Source organism: Budorcas taxicolor, chromosome 2, assembly GCF_023091745.1.
Source record: "Budorcas taxicolor isolate Tak-1 chromosome 2, Takin1.1, whole genome shotgun sequence".
In the NCBI taxonomy this organism is placed as follows: Eukaryota; Metazoa; Chordata; class Mammalia; order Artiodactyla; family Bovidae; genus Budorcas; species Budorcas taxicolor.
This window is the reverse complement of record NC_068911.1, coordinates 38,623,762-38,631,623: the sequence shown is the minus strand read 5'-3', so window position 1 is coordinate 38,631,623 and position 7,862 is coordinate 38,623,762.

Below are 7,862 nucleotides of genomic sequence, written 5' to 3'. Positions count from 1 at the left end.
TGTCAAAGCACCAGCTGTCTCTCTGTTTAGGTCTGGGCCCAACTAGATACACCTCTTTCTTTTGGCATGATTCTATGATGCATATCTGCCCTCTTCTACACTAAGATCACCGTGAGGGCAGGGCCACGCTGTCTTTGTTCCCACTGTATCTCTGGTGTTTAGCATATGCTCACCTGACTGGGTGCACACTGTCCGCCCCCTAACTATGACAGCTCTCCAACAGCAGAAATGGGAGAGAATATGTAGGCCTTGTGTTAGCAGAATCCCAGGGGTCCTCTGGAAGATGATGTTGGAACATCTTTGTCAATGGACTTCCTTACTGTGGCATAGAATGCCCCATCTTTCTGACTTATCCTTAGCAAAGGCCTTCATTATATTTGAAGCATAGTTGTTGGTGTGGGAGGATGGAATCTATATCGTATTTAGATCTTGTGGTCTGCCATAGCCCCCTGATCATCTTCAGCTTCAGTTATGCAAAATCCACGCTCTCTCCCTTGGTAGATGTTCAGTTTGCTTTTCCCTCTTCAAGTTTGCTTAGAACTTGATCCCATAAGTGAGGCCTCCTCCCTTATTCCCATCCCTTACCCAGGATGACTTGGTTTTGTCAATAACTTCTCCAGCTTTTGGTGAAGGCCAGATTGAAGGAAAGACTTAAAATAGAGGATATGTAAATAAGGTGAAGCTACCTGTTGGGTGGGCAGTCACTGGGGTTAATCCAAAGGCTGGAAGAAGGACTGACTTGGAGGACTGAGTGAGTCTCAGGGCTGAGGGTCAGGTCCAAGTGGACAAAAGGGTCTGAGTTTGCCCAGGTGAACTTCAAGTATTTAATAAACCTTCCTTCTCCTCACGGTTGGGGAATAATTGATGAGGCTGTTGCAGAGAAGAAGCCAATTCTGACTCCATGTTGGAACTGTTTGACTTGTTTTTCTTAGTATGTTCATACCGAATGGCTTGCCTCAGAGAATCCTGCCCCTTTGCCTGACTGTTAAACTACAGTGCCTTTGTTCAGAACCCTGTCCACCTGTAGACAGCAGGAAGGAAGAAATTAACACATCCCCTGCCTGAGGCTTGCCCTTCTAGGAGATGTTTACAAGATTAATGGCCTCTCTACTTTGCTTCCTCACCTCCCCTCATCTCTAATCTATAAAAGAACTTGGCATCTAGAGACCCTGATAAGATGTTTATTTTGAGGTGCTAGCCTGCCATCTTCTTGGTCAGCTGGCTCTCCAAATAGTCATTTTCCTTGCCTCAACACCTCATCTCTTGGATTCATTGGCCTGTCGTGCGGTGAGCTGGGTGAGCTTGGACTGGGTAACAAGGCTGCTAAATTTGATGAAGATTCTTTGGTGAAATTTACCTGGAATGCCAGCAGCGAGACTCCACCAAGGCATTGATTATTGATTCTCCAACTGTTACCAATTCATCAGGCTTCAGTTATAACCACAATTTGTATTAATTATCAGTGCAAGATTTTACTTTCCTCGTCAATAAAAGGAGTGTTCAGAGAGCAGAGTTGAGTGACCCAGCCCTTTTGTCTCCTCTGCCAGAAGTCCGCCAGATCTAGGAGGCACTCGGTGGTGAGGGGGCTGGCAGTGATGGTCAGCTTCACCTTCATCACACCCCATGTCTGGCATCAGGAAAGCCCATGCCTCAGTCTTCCGTCTGGGAAGTGAGGTTAGGAATATCAAGCCTGCTTCCCTTTCAGGACTGTTAGGAGGATAAGATGAGATGGTAAGTGAGGGCTCTTTGAAAACGAAAACATGCTGTTTGAATGCAAAGTGTTCTGTGACTGATATTTTCTATCCTGTGGAATCATCATTAACCCTGAAGCTGTCTGTTCAAAAACCGAACGGAGTTAACCCTTCCTCCCTGTCTCCTCTGGCAGAGGGAATCTGTCAAAAGATTGTGGTTTCTGTTTTTATGGGTGGGGAAAACTAAGGAAGGTGCAGAAAAGGGACCAGGACCCCGGACTCCTGAGTCTGTCTGTGTAAGAGCCTAAGCGAGGGAACTGCTTCATATTCTTGATACAGGGTTACTCTGTAAGAAATAGCCCTCATCTCATATTAAAAGTGGGACCTGAGACAGTTTCTAAAAAGATAAGTGACTGTTGGGTGTGTTCAGTCAGTCTGTAACTGGGACAACTCTGGGGATGAAGCAAGTGGAAACAGCTTTGGAGTCAGATGGATTTGGGTTTGAACCCCAGGTTTGGACAGCTACCAGCTGGGGGAACTCAGGCAGATTGTTTAACATCCCAGGCCCCAGTGACCTTGGAAAATAGGTTGCATTGTATTAAAACTTGCAGGGAGACTCCCACTGGGCTCCTGTAGGCAGAGGGCTGACCAGCAGGGCAGGGTTTGAGTCTTGCAGGCGCCTGGCTCTGACCTGTAACACCCAGTCATTCCGCAAATGCTTCCCTTACATGGTTTTCTGAGTATCAGGGATCATGCACTCGGGCTGTTAACACTGTGTTCTGCACAGAAATCAACATTTGTGGGTTTATATTAGTGCCTTCTTTGCTGTTCTCCATAGTTCCACATTTCTCAGCCCTGAGGAACACCAAAATCATGCGGGGGAGGATGTTTATTACATATACCAATTCCTGGAGCTCATGCCCAGAGTTTCGGAAGCTTAAAGGCTCAGCCAGGATCTCTGGTTACCAAAGCTCCCAGGTGTCTCCTGGGCAGGCCTGGCTCTGCCTCAGGGACCCAGTTTGGGAACTAGTCCATGGTGCTGCTTTGTTTAAACATCAAGGTGGACTCTCCTACTCCATCTTGTCTTATCCTCACTTGCGTTCAAGCTTGTTTGTTCCCCCTGGACGGTGAGCTCTTTGATGTCAGGGTTCTCTCTCACGTTTGCATCAGTGAACCAAGGTTTCTATAGGTGTTCAGAGGAGCAGGATTGCTTGCTGAAAGGGGTCAGGCTCTAGGGAGGCTTGTGTGTGTGTCTGTGTGTGATGTGAACCTTTGTTAAAAGCACCTTTCTGTCTCGCATCTGCATTTTCTGTGAGTCAGTGTGATTTACTCTAATGGAAGCCAGTGCAGCTTAAGCAAGGCTTTGCCCTGAAATGGAGTGAGGTTGTGGATGGGCAGAGCTGCCAAAAGCACCTCCTGGGAAATGTTTCATTGTCATCCTCACTAATTGAACTCAAAATTTCACTTCCGTTTCACCCCACCATGGGAGCTGTGTTGATTTCTCCTTCAGAGTGGGTACTATCAGATCTCCTGTACAAATGTATGTAAGTAACTGGGATTTGGTTTGGGGATGGATGCACTTCATTTATGATTTAAAAAAAAACATGGAATACAAAGCTGGAGAAAGCTTTAGTTACCATCTTTAGTTACCACTGTGTGTGAGGTGGGACTTGGCATCCAAAAGAGGAACCTTTTTCTACAATCCTCAACCTTGATGAAACCATTTCTGAATTCCTCACACACACAATCAGTACCATAATTGGTATGGATTACATAATATTTCAGTTGCTTCCTATGCTGGACAGGAGGGCTTCCCTGGTGGTTCAGATGGTAAAGAATCGACCTGCAATGTGGAAGACCTGGGTTCCATCCCTGGATCAGAAAGATCCCCTGGAGAAGGGAATGGCAACCCACTCCCGTGTTCTTTTTTTTAAGAACTTTAAAAATATGTTTATTATCCATAGTTTTTTTGCTTTTTAAAAAAACTTATTTATTTTTAAATTGAAGGATAATTGCTTTACAGAGTTTTGTTAGAGAGTTCCATGGACAGAGGAGCCTTATGGGCGACAGTCCCTGGGGTTGCAAAGAGTTGGGCACGACTGAGTGACTAACACACAGGGCTGTAATAAATATTTTCAGGGCTGAAAATAAACTGTAGAAAAAACTTCTTGAGGGTTCTTCCTTTTGTATCAGCGCTTCTCAGAATGATGCCCTTAGAACACCTGTGAGGGACTCATTTGAGGTGGTTTCTAGGCCTACAGTTTACAAGGTCCCACCTTTTGGAATCAGAATCTCTGATTCTGGGACCACAGCATCAGTAGATAACTCAGGAAGTTTATAATCAAGTAGGGAGATTAGATGAGTATATGAATAAGTGCAACACAGAGTAGATATAAAAAATACTTTGATTGTTTAATATTTAAGTTTTTACTCATTAAACAAAAATTTTGTCCATGCCATGCAGTATGGGGAGGATATTAGTTTCCCAAGCAAGGATTGAACCTGTGCTCCCTGCAGTGGAAGCATGGAGTCTTCACCACTGGACCACGAGGGAAGTCCTTTCCTTGATTATTTCTAATGAAATAGGTGCTTTAAAAAATTCAAGGAATACGGAGAAGTATAGGAAAGAAAGAAAGATCATCTCAAATCTTACTGCCCCAGGAAATAAACCTCCTTCCTATAAAGTGAACATCATCCCGGACTCACCCTGTGTTCAGATGGAACGATGGGTGGAGAGATGGACAGACACTTCTAATCAGACACAATGGGATTTTTTTTTTTTTTAAAGAAAAAGTACTACATTTAATGGTGCATGAATATAATTGAAGAAAAATAAACTGAAGTGAAACTGAGGAAGCTGGAGATGAGTGTAGGGTCCAGGCTAGATGAGGAAGGCAAAGCAAGAAGGGGTGGTGAGGTTGTGAAGAGTGAATTTAGAAGAGAGAAGGTGTGGGAGTGGGGAGGCAGACGGGAGAACGTAGTTACAGTGGGAATTTTAGATCTTGAGACCAAACGGCTTTGCAGTGATGATGAGGATCAAAACGAGGGCATTACAATGAAGCTATATAGCCGCCTTTGAGGCTGGATGTGTAGATGCTCCTGGTGAGTGTCTGCTCCTTGATGGCGAGAAATGTGAGCAGTCTGGCTCTGTCAGATCTTTCCTAGGGACTCCGTGCTCTATTTTTGGGGCCTTTTTATCACCTGGCTCAGAGCAGTGGTCCCCAAATGGTGTTCCTTGTACCATGCGTGGATGCTTAGTCGCTCAGTTGTATCCAACTCTTTGCGACCCCATGGACTATCACCTGCCAGCCTCCTCTGTCCTTGAGATTCTCCAGGCAAGAATACTGGAGTGGGTAGCCAATCCCTTCTCCAGGGGATCTTCATGACCCAAGATCGAACCTGGGTCTTCTGCATTGCTGGCGGATTCTTTACCACCACGAGGGAAGCCCTCTTAACTCTTTACCCCTCTAAAAAAAAGGCAACTTTATCTTAGTTACCAAATTAAAAAAAATATTTTATTGGCTTAAGAAATAGAACAACCTGGGAGTCAGCAGCTTAGAGAACCACACTGTGGAGTATCTACAAGCCCAGGTTATTTCTCTTTATAGAATCATAGCCAAGACTTGGAGTATTTCTGTCTTTCCTATGCCACAACCTGGGACTCTTGAAGAGACGTTGGTAAAATGTTAATGCTTAAATGTCTCTAGGGGCTCAAACCACCCTGACTCAGTTCTATGGGCAGAATCTTTTCCAGCTTCAGTTCAGTCCTTAAGAGATATTCTGTGCTAATTACGTTAAAACACGGCCATGGCTTCCGCTTCATTGTCCCCCAAATTAAACACCTCAATCACACAAACACACCCCCTTGGATTTGGTGCGACTGATTCCCAACTGTCACTAAGGACATAATTAGATTATATTTTTTCCAGTTCAGCTGAAAGAAAACTCACAATAAAATGCTGATCAATATGTGCAGCTTAGGAAGTGCAGCCTGCTTTGAGATGCAGAAGTGTTTAAAAATCTATATTCTTGATTGAAGGAAAAAAAATCCATCTCTCCTTCCTAGAGGGGGAAGACTGAGAACTGGGCTTAGGAACAGCTTGACCATCGGGGTCTGAATTAGACCAATGAAATAGACGTCCCCCTGGAAAGAAGGGTGAGTTTCTGCTCTTCTGTGGGACTGTGCTTTTATGGTGAAGTTTGTTCTCTGTCTTTGGTGGTGTGTGTGTCTTTGAGTGTGTGTGTCTGTGGGTGGATGTCTGTATGCAAATGACAGTGTGTACCTGCGTGGGTGTGTGCAAATTTCCCATGTGAACCTCATCTTTGCGGGAATCTTAGGGCCTTGAGCCCAATGGATGCCGTTTTAAGAAAAATAAGTCAAAAAACTAGACAAAAAGAACTGAAATCAAATCCAAGCTCTAAAAACACCAGATTTGTGGGCAACTCTGGGTTTTCTTTGTTTGGGATTCTACCCGCCTCCATATGACGTTTTTGTTTCTCTTTTAAGTGATCATAATCAAAGGGTTAAAATTGATCGTGAGCACAAACATGTAGATAGCATGTGATTCTATTTACATAAGGGTTTCTCAACCTAAAGACTATTGACCTTTTAGGTCAGATTATTTCCCTGCTGAGGGGGCCTGTCCTGTGCAGGAGTTCTGTAACAAAGGCCATGCATAGGGTTCAAGTTCAGACAGAAAATCATGGTGAGACTGAGGAATTCAGCCAGAGTGTCTTGGAGACACCCACAGTTTCTGGAGTCCTGACTGCACTTCCAGAATTCCCAGTTGTCATTTGTCTATGGTTTATTCAGCAAACATACACAGAACCACCGTGTGCCTAGAACTTTTGAAGAAAAAGGATAAAAAAATGATTGGGACGTAGACCCATCAGAGGTGACTCTACCATAACATAAATCAGATGAGAACCCAGGGCCTTGGAGACTTCATCCTGCAGCCTATTTGAGAATGAAAGGCTTAAAAAACAATTACACATGAAAATGTATTGTGCTTCATATATACCAGTGTAATTTGTGTTAACTCTGCAGTATAATTATGCCTATATTCTTAGACTTTTTTTTTTTTTTTGAGAGATTTGTTTCTTAGCATATCATCTCTCGACTATGCTGAACTGGAAATTTATTTTGAAGCAATAAAAAGCACAGGCATGCCAGACCTTACGCAGGAGATTCTCAAGTCAGTGAGCAAAGCAAAAAAAATTCAATATGGTTCATGTTACTCTTGAAAATCATCTCCATCTTTCACAGAGTATAGAGGTCAGACTGAGCATAGCTCAGCAGCTCCCACCCAGCACGTCTTCCTCCTGGGTTGGAATAAGACAGTGGTTTCTTTGGTGAGCAGCTGATGAAGTCATCCCGGGGCTATCTTTTATGAATATTTGTGTCTTCAACCCCAAAATTATTCATCAAAGTGAGATGTTCTCATCAAGGAAAGCAAGCGCAAGCTCCTGCACAAAGGCTGTGCTCGCAACTCCTTGTTGTCTCTCTTTTCCCGTCTTTGTTCTTGCCAAGTACTGATGGTTCATTTCCCACAGAGTAAAAGAGCCCAAGTGGATCTATACCTAGGAATGGAATCTTGGGTCATATATAACTCTGTGTTTAATTGTTTGAAGGATGGCCAGGCTGTTTTCCAGAGTGGGTGAACCATTTTCCATTCCTTCCAGCCGTGTGTGAGGGTTCCAGTTTCTCCACATCCTCACCAACCCTTGTTGTTGGCAGTCTTTCTTTTTCTGGCTTGTGGGACTTTAGTTCCCTGACTAGAGCTTGAACCTGGGATCTCAGCAGTGAGAGCTCAAAGTCCTAACCCCTAGACTGTCTGGGAATTCCCTGCTGGCAGGCTTTGTGATTCTAGCCATCCTATGGATGTGAAGTGGGATCTCACTGTGGTTAGGGTTTGCATGTCTCCAGTGGCTAAGGGTGTTGAGTGTATTTTCATGTACATATTGGCCATTTGTATATCTTAACTTGGAGGTAGGTCTGTTTAGAAATGAAAACATAGGTCCACACAAAAACTTATATATGAATGTTTAGAGTAGCATCATTCATAATAGCTGAAAGGTGGAAATAGCCCAAATGCCCTTCAACAGATGCAAAGATAAGCAAAACCTGGCATAGCCACACAATGGAATATTATTTGGCCATAAAAGGAGTGA